General features: G+C 42.8%; 1 protein-coding gene across 2 annotated transcripts in view; it reads left to right on the forward strand.

The window, feature by feature from the left end:
* Positions 1–13,795, forward strand: part of CDH12 (cadherin 12) — a 2,479,035-nt gene that overhangs the window by 387,553 nt on the left and 2,077,687 nt on the right. For both annotated transcript variants that reach the window (XM_029590315.1, XM_029590316.1), the window contains exon 2: positions 3,420–3,531. The gene's annotated coding sequence lies outside the window, so the exon portion shown is untranslated. The remainder of the gene's footprint in view (positions 1–3,419; positions 3,532–13,795) is intronic.

Below are 13,795 nucleotides of genomic sequence, written 5' to 3' on the forward strand. Positions count from 1 at the left end.
TGGCCCAGAGACAAGGACTGTATTCTCTCATTCATTTTCAGTTTTTATTTTATTTCCCCCAAGAATTTAGCAGATTTTATTATATCCAACAAAAGCAGGAGAAAATTATTGGGTGAAAAAGGAATAATTTTTCCACTGTTTTTCTGCCATTTGATAGGTTATAATAATCACTGAAAAATTCTCAGGGAAAATAAAATAAAAAGTAAAAATAAAGGTACCTAAGAATAGGGAAAAAATACAAATTCTTCCCTTTCCCTCTGTGACCGTCCCACTGAACCTCTACAGCAACAATCCTTCATTTTTCTTTTCCTTTGATTAGCAGACTCGTACTTTGAACATACTTTGTAATTTCCTCCTTCAGTTATATTGTAAACCGGCATGATGTAACCTCAAATGTCAATATATAAAAGCTAATAAATTAAATAAAATAAATAAATAAATGCCCTGGGATTAAGTAATGACATTTCATTCAAATGGTATCTTCAAAAATCAGAAACATTTTTTCTCTTCAAAGGGGTTACCAGCAGACAAGTACAATAATAAAAAACACCACCAAGGAAAGCCATCGGGGCTCCCCTCGGGCTCGGCGCGCGCAAGGTACACATGTGTGCACCCCCTTGCGTGTGCCGAGCCCGGATTTTATAACATGCGCGCAGCAACGTGTGCATGTTATAAAATCGGGCGTAGATTTGTTCGCGCCGGGTTGCATACGCCCGCGCATAAGATTTAAAATCTGGCCCTTAGCCTTTAGAATCTCCTGATTGCACCTTCTTATGTCATTTATACCCACAGGAACCATGACAGCCAGGACCTCCCCATCACTCTGTAAAATCTTATCTAGGTTGCACAGATATGCTATCTTTGCACCAGGAAGGGGAAGTAACCAAGCAATCCTCATGCTCACCAGCCACCAGGCTATCTACTAACCTAATGATCAAATCACCCACTACAATGGCCATCCTAACCCTTCCCTCCTGGTCAGGGACCCCTGGAGATACATCATCAGTGCAAGAGGATAAAGCATCACCTAGAGGGCAGGTCCTAGCTTCAAACACACCAGGCTGATGGTCTCCTACCATGTGACTTGCTTTTTCAAAGGAGCACAAGAGCTGCTTGGCTGGAGTTAGGACTGCTTTACTATGTCCCTGAAGGTCTCTTCTATATACCTCTGTCTGCCTTAGATCCTTTAGGTCTGCCGCTCTGGTCTCCACAGATTAGACTCGTTCTTTGAGAGCCAGGAGCTTTTTGCACTGGGTGCACACATACAACCTCTCAAATTCCTGCTGTTCAGCCTCCCTCGCAATCTCTGCTCATGCTTTAAATAGCAATTCTTTTATTCATCCCTCCAGGATAGCTATGCACCTCAGCCTCTTTTGCGGTCTGAAACTGAATGTTTCAAGCCCTATGAGATTTTTGTCCCTGAGGTGACTGAATATATTGCATTCATTTGGAATAATTTGTGTTTTCCATAGAGGTACAAATTTAAAACTTCATCCTTCCCACAATACTCAAATATATATTTTTTTAAATGATTCAAATTCCAAAGAAAATAATTTTCTAGAATGAAGTAACTAATACAGCCCACTAAAATATAAACACTGAGGGATCAATATTAAAAGAGGTGATCATGCTAAAATGCCCATATACACGCATATGTGGGCTATGCGTGAGCAACACAGATTTTAAAAGCCTCTAATTACATTCATAAATGAGTGTACAGAATGAAAAACAGGTGTCGGGAAAACGAATGGGACATGGGCAGGGCATGAGTGCTCCAGGACGGGGTCAACAGTTACATGTGTAACTCAGTATTTTAAAACCAGAGGTTGCAGCGTGTGTCGGCTTGTTAGCCACATATATTTACTGCTGCCCCTGATGAAGAATGAGTCTGCAGAAATCACATTTTAGGGCTTACTTGATAGGGTAAAGGGGCCTGGTCAACTGGGAGGCATGCAGGATGAAGAACCAGAGGGGTCTGGATGACCTCAAGATTGACTGGGCAAACTGGTGGACTAATTAGAAATACTGGGAATGACCTTCATGTGAGCATCTTTACAAATCTGCTTACATATGCACGTTAAAGCCAGCAAAGTCCCATGGAAGATATACGAAGTACATTAGCTCAAGTAACCGATTAGAATTAGGAGCATACTTATGTATGATATACAGGCGTATTTTAAATCATATGACGGTAACTTTCAAAGTGGCGTATGGGCGCACATGTGCGTCAGGGACACAGCTATTTTATAACATACACGCGTATATGCGCTTATGTTATAAAATATCCTGGCTGCGTATATATGTGCATTCGATTTTAAGAGGGCGTGCACCTGTGCATGCAAATGCTACTTTACCGTGTAAGTGGGGGGATTTTGAAAGGCACACGTGCCGATGCCATTGCCCATTTTACCAATTTGTTCCCATTTAGCCCAGTGAAGGGATAGGACTTCCAGACCCCCATATTTTAATATCCTTTCTTCCTCCCTGTTAGCCCCGATCTTTGAAACCCTGCTGATTTGCCTAGATATTTTTGTTTTCTAACTTACACGTCCTCCATAGCAGAAGTAAACTTACGCGGCAGGGGACCCCGGTGCGCGCCAGTGCGCAGAAGTATTTACGAGCAAATCTTGGGTTAAAATCTCAGAACACCCACGCCCTACCCAGACCATGCCCACACCCTGCCCCTTTTTGAAAACTTTTCATTTGTGCGTGCAAGCGGCATTTACGCATGTCAGGCTTTTAAACTTCACCTTCAAGCGCCCAAGTTTGTGCGTTATTTAAAAAAATGCCAGTCTATCTCCACGTGGGCACACAAGCGCTCTTTTTAAAATTAGCCTTTGAGGCTTTGCACACCCCTAATGCCATTGCTGCCTAACACAACCATGGACTTTGTCTCCTCTAGTAGATTTCAAACTCAAGAAAGGGGAAGCAAAACCAAGAAAACCAATTGCTATGTCAGTTTCTATATAAACACTTTTTTGACTTTAGCATCTCTGAAAAAAAAAAAAGATATTCATTTGGCATGTCTTACAGCTAATCTCATGGAGACCATTTACTGGGATGTAAAAAGTGTTTTCATGATTGATTACCGGTCACCTCTAACCCTTATTACAGGAAAGTACTGCTCCGAGGTGACCTGATGCATAACTTCCAAGAAGCAGGGAATAAGAATAGATCATGAATACTGAGTAGCACTGTTGAGTTAGCAGTTCTCTGGATGTGGGATTTACATATTTCACTCATAGTTGTTACTTGTAACCCTTAAAGAAACTGACCAGGTATTTTATTTTTATGATGATTATTTATTACTGCTATTATAAACTATTAGGAATAAATGCATTTGTTTCCCATTGGCTATATAAACACCAGCTTCATCTCTACGTAGGTCATACTTAATTCTACCTTTTGATATTTTACAGTGATCTCCTCCTTTTTCCACTCTGCTCTTGCCTTGAACATGACAACTTCGGGGTCTGCTTCAATTTCATACAGCTAAGTTTCTTCACTGCACTGCGGAAGTTGACTTATTAGGTAAGAGGATCCACATCAAAGCATCACCATGTCTTTATGCTCTATCTCTTTGATTCTGATCTTGCATTTATTTTTTTTGGTCATAACCTTGGTATCTTTCCTGAACAGGGTCTTTTTTTTTTTAATCTATTAGTTTTTCACATGTAAGGAAAACTGACCTACTGCTTCACTTGTAATTTTGCCCAGCTCCACTACCTTCCTGACCATTTTCTGCAGAAATAATTATCTCCCTCAATGCTTTAAGTCTTCATTCTATGGCATCCCTTTCAGATAGTGTCATCTGTGCTCCCCCAATGGCCGACTGATGCTTCTGTGAACTGACACATAACTGAAGCTGATCTACCACAGGCTTGAAAAACCTCTGCCAGTGATTGATATGTCCTGCAGTTCTAGTTTGTCCATCTTTGCTCTAGCCACTGCAGTAGAAAAGGAAAATATAATCAACACAAAAAATAAAATAAAAAAATTAATATACTTCTTTCTGTAAAAAAAAATCTCCTGCCACATTCATGTAAACAATTGCTCTCTAAGGGGTGGATTTTCAAAGGGTTATGCGTGTATATTATGCGCATAACCCCGAAAACCCGTTCCTCTGCGCGCCGAGCCTATTTTGCATAGGCTTGGTGATGCGCGCAAGCCTCGGGACACGCGTATGTCCCGGGGCTTTGAAAAAGGGGCGGTCTGGAGTGGGGCAGAGGCGGGGCCAGAGCCTCCAGGCAAGGCAGCCATTTGCCGCTGTGCCCCGGCGCGCGCATGTTGGACAATTATGCACCCCCTTGCGTGCGCTGACCCTGGATTTTATAAGATGTGCGCAGTTGCGCGCGCATGTTAATAAACCAGGCGTACATTCGTGCGCTTCGGGTTGCGCACACAAATATACGCCCGTGCGTACCTTTTAAAATCCAGCCCTAAGTAAGCTGTAAGCTTGCTTGTTGATTTTGTGACCTCACTCATCTTACTACCACTTAAACTAAAACAATCCATGTGTATTGTATCCCCTGTTTAAGGTGGCTACTATATAACCACAAGAGCCATAACAAAAATTGTAGTTTTCTTGGGGCTGGACCACACAGGCTAACTCGCTCAAAAGTCTCTTTCCCCAGGTCCTGAATCCTTTGATGGTGGGTGGGGAAAGAATTTCCTTTCAGGGCCCGAAGTGACTGAGGTGCCTTTGTAACTCTTTCCCTGGGAGAGGTATAACTCTTTTGTTCAGCTGTGACTGTTGTCAGGGCCAATACCACATGGCGACTCTGGCCCAAAAGTCCAAACAGGAAAAAGCCTTCTGCACTTCCACCTAGCTCCACAACTCAAAAGCACTGCCTCCCCTTGCACTGCTGCAAGCTGCTCATCCTTGTTAAGTGGGTACCTGAACCAATGGGAGATAAGTTGGCACAAGGATGTCACTGACAGAAGCAGGATTTGAAGCCGGGACTTTTGTTTCATTCCATTATTCTAACCGCTAGGCCAACTGCACTTTATACTGTATTATTTTTTAGCATGGGTACTGCATATGTGAATTGAATATCAGAAACGTACTTATAATGTCAGTTTCAAGATTATGACAATAAAAAATGTTGTGTGATTGCTCTTGAAATGTTTATAATTCAGAACAGTTTGAATTTTCCGCATTTACATTACAATTATAGTGCTACTTTGCAAAGATTGTGTTTGTGTTTGTAATTTATAGTGCAGCTAAAGTTTAGGATGTGTGAGCAGTGGCTCATAGAACTGGGTTATTGTTTTTTAATTTAGGAGGGTGCTGGAATTTTAAGAAGCCAGGTTCAGTCATAGAAGAGGCCAAGTCAGCCTGAAGATTATTTTTAGATCATTTTTAGATTCAAGTCTATGGTCAAACTGGAGAAAGACTTAAGGCCATAGACACGGCACAGACAAACAACAAACTTCATGGGTGGCACTGGCCATCAGCCATATTGTTGGAGTGGGACACCCAGAAGTAGAAGGCTTGTAAAAGGGAAATAAGGCCTAGGATGAAGCCGTGTCAGTTCTGTGTAGCAATATCAGGAGCAGCATCCAGTTTTAAAATCTAAGAATATAAGAAATTGCCATACTGGGTCAGACCAAGGGTCCATCAAGCCCAGCATCCTGTTTCCAACAGAGGCCAATCCAGGCCATAGGAACCTGGCAAGTACCCAAACACTAAGAAGATCCCATACTACTGATGCCAGTAGTAGCATTGGCTATTCCCTAAGGGGTAGATTTTTAAACATACGCGCACGCGTCCATGTGCTGGCACGCGCATGTTATAAAATCTGGGGCGACAAACACAAGAGGGGGTGGAATACTGAAATTTTCCTATGGCGACACATCACAGCCTTCCCCAATTCTCTCCCAGTCCGCTCCAATTAAGGAGCGGACTGGGAGGGAATTTCCCTACCCCCTACCCTAACCTCCCTTCCCCTTTCCCTCTTCCCCCCGCCCACTATCCCTACTCTAGCTACCTCTGTTTTTATAATTTTACCTTTTGCTCCTCCAAAGAAGCAGTAGCAAGTTGCATGGGCTGGCACCCTGCCGGCGCTCGATCCCTTCAGCGGCAAATGGCCGCTGTACTGGCTGCCTCCAGCCCCGCCCCACCCCACCCCATGGACCAACCCTCCCCGCCCCCCAGACCACGCCTTTGCTGAGGCCCGGCTCTTGTGCGCATAACAGGAGTTACGCATGCGGCTGGGCCACTTCTAAAATGTGCACGGTGTGCACAAGGCCTGGCCGCCCGTGTAACCCCCGTATTAATATGCGCGCAGGAGATTTAAAATTCGCCCGTAAGTCAACTTGATTAATAGCAGGTAATGGACTTCTCCTCCAAGAACTTATCCAAACCTTTTTTAAACCCAGCCACACTAACTGCACTAATCACATCTTCTGGCAGCAAATTTCAGAGCTTCTATGCGATGACCAAGGGCTGCTGGCTCTGCTGCAGTGGATAAATCAGACTATGGTGAGCCATAGGTGTGAGTGACTGTAGGGAATGTGAGGGTCTAAATGTGCCATGGGAAATGACAGTAGTGGTAGTGGGAGGGGGGGGGGTGTCATATTGTGGTGCAATGAACCACGTGTGGGCAGTAAAGTGGAATTGTTAATGGCACCCGTTGACATCAATAGCCCCATTGACAGCACCATTATGCCAGCCCTGTTTGCAGTCTCAGAGGACAACAGAATTAAATTTTGTAACAATTTGGCCCCTGAAAATATTACAAAGTAGAGTGGGAGCTAATTAGTAGCTTTATTTGAGCGCTATGCAATGTTACTATTGTGGGGTCTTAACTTGTCACACATTTAAATAGAATCTGCCATTGTAATCAGCTCCACAGGCATATATTAAAGTGAATGGACGTGCCATATTTCCCAAAATAAGTGCTCAGTTCACAGAGAAGTTAGTCATTTAATTAATATAAACACTCTTCTTAAGGTGATGAGACTTAGATGGTTCTCAGAAAGTACTTCTTTATTTTAGGAATTTCTTTTAGTGTAAATAAATTAACAGAGTTGATAGATTTCTGTATGTTCTAATGAGGGAGTCAAAAAGTGACAGTAAAACCAGACTCAGACATTCTTCCTTTTGACTAAGATAGGGATTTGCTCTCACTGCAAATGAAATAGGAAATTTCAACAAAATCTCTTATTCTGCTTCCTTTGAGGTAGATTTTAAAGGCGTTGCTCGGGGAAAAATGACCACATATGCGTGTATGTGGGCCGACGTGAGCAATGTGGATTTTATAAAGCCAGGAAGTACGTGCGTATAAACCGATAAGAGTGTCAAAGATAAGAGGGTGGAAAGGGGGCAGGGCATGGGTGGGGATTGGGCCTTCCAGGGCAGGGCCAACAGTTAGACACACGTAACTACTTATTTTAAAACCAGAGACCGTGACGCGCACTGGCTTGTTAGCTGCGTAACTTTACTGCAGCTCCAGATGAGGAGCAAGTCTGTAGATCTCGACTTTTAGGGCTGACCGGGCAGGGTGAGGTGTCTGGGTCAACTGGGGTGTGTGTGCAGGATGAAGAACCAGAGGCGTCTTGAAGACTTCAATATTAACTGGGCAAACTGGTGGACTAACTGGAAAACTGAGTTGCCCCTCATGCGAGCACGTTTTCAAATCCACCTACAGACGCGCATAAAAGCCAGCAAAGCCCTAGGAAAGACGTCCGCTAGCTGTGCTCGAGTTAACCTCTTAAAATTAGGAGCATCCTTACGCGCGGTTGGTGCATTTTAAAACATGTGCACGCAAGTGAGAACATAATTTAAAATCCCAGCATATCTTTGCTGAATGTCGGTACATGCGTGTATGGGCACAGGCGTGCATTTGCTTTAAAATTAGCCTGCCTCATTATTAAACGCAATAAAAGAAACATGAATGGGATTTCATTTGTTTACATTTTCTTTTCGAATCTTTCCAGCTCCAAAACAAACAAAAGCCCCTCCAGCCTGGACCCTTTCCCAATCCCCCACTCCCTCACTCTCCTATCCCATGGATTTCTACTCCCCACCTCTTCTGCCATCCATGCTTTGAAAAGGGGGCAGGAGCAATCCCCCAATTGCTCCTGCCCTGCCATTGCCATATTCCAAAATGTTGCCAATGGACCTTTGGCCAGAGTGTTGGGAATAAGACTACTCTCAGGGCTTTTTTCGCTTGTTTGTTTGTTTAAACATTTTTTGTTCAAAAGCAAAAATGAAAAACAGAAACAAAACAAACAAAAAAAACAAACAAACAAACAATAAAGACCTTTCCCCTAACAAAGATGAATATAAAAAACTCACCAACAAAACAAAACTAAATGAAGTGAAAACTTAAAACCTCCATACCCATATACCAGTGTTTCACAATGTTTTGGATGCTAGAGACTGGCTAGCTACCGTCCTTAAATTATGTGGAGCGGTTGCAGGGGGAGAGGGGAGAGTAGGGATCCCCCAGAAAATGAAAGAGTGGTAGTGATAGGGGAATACTCTCTCCCCCACCCCATCCTTAACCTCATTATTCAGCCCTGAAGCTGGTCTGTCTCATTTTAAAAAGGTAAGTGGTCACTCTCTCCGGAAAAAAGGGACCTAATCCTAAGGGCTACAACCTACAAATACCGGGACTCGGCTGAGCCTGTATCTATGCAACACTAAACAATCGCTGAAGGATTGTCTCTTCTCGCTGCGAGGGGGGGTGGGGGGCATGGGGGTTACAGTTACTGTTGGGGTCAATGTTGTTGTTGTTCTTATTCTGTTACGGTCCTGAGATGATGAGTGGGATTTGGATCGTTGAGCCAGCATCTGGTTGGCCAGGCCTGTATTGATACCTTTAAAAATTTTAATAATGAAACAAGAAAAAAAAAAAAAGGTAATTAGCCAGTTTAAAAAAATTATTTTCTAAAAATATAGGGGTAGATTTTCAACCTAACCCTGCGTCCCCCTGCGCGTGCCGAGCCTACCTTGCATAGGATCGGCAGCGCGTGCAAGCCCCGGGACACGCGCAAGTCCCTGGGCTTAAAAAAATGGGTGTTCAGGGGTGGGGCCGTGGGCGGGGTGCCAGCCCAGGGGCGGGACCAAGGCCTCCGGAACAGCCACCGGGCCAGGGGATTGAGAGCCAGCACACGCTAGTTACGCCTGCCCAGAGGCAGGCGTAACTTCTTCAACAAAGGTCAGGGTTTTTTTTTAGTTAGGGCTGGGGGGCGGGTTAGATAGGGGAAGGTGCAGGGAGGGCAGAAGGAAAGTTCCCTCCGAGGCCGCTCCGATTTCGGAGGAAGGCTGCTCGGCTCCTCGCACGCAAGTTGCACAATTGTGCACCCCCTTGCGCGCGGATGTTAGAAAATCGGGCGTAGATTTGTTCGTGCTGGGTTGCACGAACAAATCTACGCCCGCACGCATGTTAGAAAATCGGGCCCATATGCTCTTATTTATTAAAAAAAAATGAAAAAAGCCCTCTCCTCTCTTTCTCTGCCCTTCCATCTCCCAGTCAGCCAATAGTTGATTACTGTAAAAAAAAAAAAAAAAACTTCTCTCTCTTTCTTTCCTCCCTGCACAGTTGTGCACCGCCTTGCGTGCACTGATCCCGTATTTTATAACTTGTGCACGTCTGCATGCGCAAGTTATAAAATCGATGTACATGTGCGCATGCCGGGTAGCGCAGACATATATACGCTGCTCGCGCATGTTATAAAATCTACCCCTCTTTTTCTCTTCCTATCTTTTTTTCCTTTGCAATGCTGTCCAAAAGAAAGGGCAAGATGAGGGTTTTTCCTCCTGATCCTATGCACATTGTGGGTCAGCAGCAGATCTCCACCTACCAGACCTCTGGAATCACTTTTCAAGGGGAAGTGCTCTCAGTTGTGATCCATGTTGATGGAGCACCTGAATCACTAGAGGGCAAGACTTCTTTCAGCAGCCTGGATCAGTGTCCATCATTGGCTGAAAAGTGTAGTTCACGCTGAGGGTTATTCGTGTCACATTCTGATGACATCCTCAGTGTGATTGCAGTGCAGGGGACCTGCAAAGGCTTGGTACTAGTACTTCAAGGATGCTCATCTCCAGTGGAAGTTGAAGGGACTGTGACTCCGATTCATAGCCATCATCTCCTTTGCTAGTTGTTGGAGACACTGTGGATTTGTTGTTGGAGACACTGTGGATTTATCAGGGTCTATTCCTTTCTCTCCATCATACACTGAGGAACTTGTTTCCACCGATGAGTCACTCTCAGTGCTGACTAAATTGGCGGTGGTAACACTAGACTCCCTGGTGAGTTTTGGGACTGATATTGAAATCTGTACTTCTAAAATAGATTCTCTGAGTGAAGAGGCATGAGGAGTCATTATTAGAAGCTCATAACAAGATTCATAGTTTGGAGACTGACGTTAAGAATATTCACAGTTTTAATGCTTCTGTGGTGAAGCACAGGACTGCCCTTTCGAGATGGATTGAGTTATTAGAACATCAATATCGACATTTAAATTGCATTCAGTTAACTTTCCTAAAATAAACACCATATATTACTTTGAAGAAATATTTCTCGGAAGTGTTACATATTACATCTGAACAAGTTCCTTCTGTCAATAAGGTATATTTTTTGCCTTTGTTGGCTCATTCTAGTTCTTTACAAGCTCAATCCATCTAGGCCTCAGCAGATATGTTTAATTTGACAAATTTATTGGAAAATTCAGGATTAGAGGCTATAAAATGCACAACTTTGTTTCCTTTGCAATGGAGCAAGATCTCAATAGAGTAATGAGATTATATTTTAGGAATTAAAACTCTGTTTTATGGTCAAACTGAAAGTATAATTCCAGATATAGCTAAAATAACTCAAGAAAGAAGGAGGGGGTTTCTTGTTCTGGAAGTTTCTTTAAGTTGCGCTATCCATGTAAATGCATAATTAAATATAAGAATGCTAGCTATGCTTTCTTTCTACCTGAGCAACTGAAATCTTTCTTAGATTCTAAAAAGCCAATGAGAGATCTTTTAGCTCCCAGTTAGGTCAAATGCTGACTTTAACGTATTTAGTGGTTCTTTCCATGCTATGCTTTTTTCCCTAAATTGCTTGTGTAATATCTCCTTAAAAAATTACTAATTTTTTTTTATTGTTGTTTTGAGAAAAATAGGGATCAATATATGTATTTATATTTTGTATCAATTTTATAGTTTCTTTAGTTTTTTGTGATCCCAAAATATTGTACAAGGTTGAATTTTTTACTTTGTCTAATTGTAAAATTGAATACATATAAATGTACTAAGGGGTTGATTTTAAAAGATGCATGGGTTCCCGGCGCGAGCACTTGGACACACTGATAAGAACATAAGAAATTGCCATGCTGAGTCAGACCAAGGGTCCATCAAACCCAGCATCCTGTTTTCAACAGAGGCCAAATCAGGCCACAAGAACCTGGCAGTTACCCCAAAACTAAGAAGATCCCATGCTACTGATGCAATTAATAGCAGTGGCTATTCCCTAACTAAACTTGATTAATAGCTGTTAATGGACTTCTCCTCCAAGAACTTATCCAACCATTTTTTGAACCCAGCTACACTAATTGCACTAACCACCATCCTCTGGCAACAAATTCCAGACCTTTATTGTGCGTTGGGTTGAAAAAGAATTTTCCCTGATTAGTCATGGGATGCCCCCTAGTCCTTCTATTATCCGAAAGTATAAATAACCGATTCATATCTACTCATTCAAGACCTCTCATGATCTTAAAGACCTCTATCATATTCCCCCTCAGCCGTCTCTTCTCCAAGCTGAACAGCCCTAACCTCTTCAGCCTTTCCTCATAGGGGAGCTTTTCCATCCCCTTTATCATTTTGGTTGCCCTTCTCTGTACCTTCTCCATGCAACTATACCTTTTTTGAGATGCGGCAACCAGAATTGTACACAGTATTCCAGGTGCGGTCTCACCATGGAGCGATATTGAGGCATTATGACATTTTCCGTTTTATTAACCATTCCTTTCCTAATAATTCTTAACATTCTATTTGCTTTTTTGACTGCTGCAGCACACTGAGCCGACAATTTTATCCACTATGTTGCCTAGATCTTTTTCCTGGGTGGTAGCTCCTAATACAGCATGGGTTATTTTGCCCTATATGCAACACCTTGCACTTCTCCAAATTAAATTTTATCTGCCATTTGGATGCCCAAATCTTCCAGACTTGCAAGGTCCTCCTGTAATGTATCACAATCCGCTTGTGATTTAACTACTCTGAATAAGTTTGTATCATCCGCAAATTTGATAACCTCACTCTTCGTATTCCTTTCCAGATCATAGAAACATAGAAACATAGAAATGATGGCAGAAGAAGACCAAACGGCCCATCCAGTCTGCCCAGCAAGCTATGCACCCTTTTTTTTTTCCTCTTACTTGTTACGCTTGGCTCTTAGTACCTTTTAGTTCTATTTTACCTTCCACCCCACCATTAATGTAGAGAGCAGGGTTGGAACTGCATTTAATTGAATATGTAGCTTAGTTAGGGGTAGTAACTGCCTCAATAAGCAAGCTACACCCATGCTTTTGTTTACTCGACTATGTAATTCAATCTTTGTTGGTTGTTGTCTATATATAGATCCTCTTTTCTACATTTCCCCTGCCGTTGAAGCAGGGAGCTATGCTGGCTATGCTTTGAAAGTGAAGTAACAGACTTTCTCCCCTGCCATTGAAGCAGAGAACTATGCTGGCTATGTGTTGAAAGTGAAGTAACAGACTTTCTCCCCTGCCGTTGAAGCAAAGAGCTATGCTGGATATGTGTTGAAGTGAAGTATCAGACTTTCTCCCCTGCCGTTGAAGCAGAGAGCTATGCTGGATGGGTCTGATTTTAAAAAGCATTTACATGCGTAAAACTGGGTTTTACACGTGTAAATGCACTTTAGAATAAGTGGGCTTTTGAAAATTGCTACAATATATGTCATTGAATCGTCCATAGGATTTATTCGCATAAGTGCACTTTACGTGAGTAAATGGCTTTTGAAAATTGCTACAATAGTAGTTACATTTATGCACGTAACTCCTTTGAAAATTACCCCCGATATGCATTCAAAGTGAAGTATCAGACTTTCTCCCCTGCCATTGAAGCAGAGAGCTATGCTAGATATGCATTGAAAGTAAAGTATCAGGCTTATTTGGTTTGGGGTAGTAACCGCCGTAACAAGCAAGCTACACCCTGCTTTTTTGTGAATGCAAATCCTTTTTTTTTTCCCACATTTCCACTTACCGTTGAAGCTTAGAGCAATGTTGGAGTCGCATTAACCATGTGTATGTATATTGAATAAGGGTATTATCTCCAGGTAGTAGCCTTCATTCCCGTGAGCCACCCCCTCTTCATTTACGTCCTCTAGATTTGATGGATCCACAGTGTTTATCCCATGCCCCTTTGAAGTCCTTCACCGTTCTGGTCTTCACCACTTCCTCCGGAAGGGCATTCCAGGCATCCACCACCCTCTCCGTGAAGAAATACTTCCTGACATTGGTTCTGAGTCTTCCTCCCTGGAGCTTCAGCTCGTGACCCCTGGTTCTGCTGGTTTTTTTGTGATGGAAAAGGTTTGTCATTGTCTTTGGATCATTAAAACTTTCAAGTATCTGAAAGTTTGAATCATATCACCCCTGCTCCTCCTTTCTTCCAGGGTGTACATATTTAGATTCTTCAATCTCTCCTCATAAGTCATTCGATGAAGACCCTCCACCTTTCTGGTCACCCTTCTCTGTACTGCCTCCATCTTGTCTCTGTCTCTTTGTAGATACGGTCTCCAGAACTGAACACAGTACTCCAGGTGAGGCCTCACCA

Source organism: Rhinatrema bivittatum, chromosome 2 (assembly GCF_901001135.1).
Source record: "Rhinatrema bivittatum chromosome 2, aRhiBiv1.1, whole genome shotgun sequence".
NCBI lineage: Eukaryota > Metazoa > Chordata > Amphibia > Gymnophiona > Rhinatrematidae > Rhinatrema > Rhinatrema bivittatum.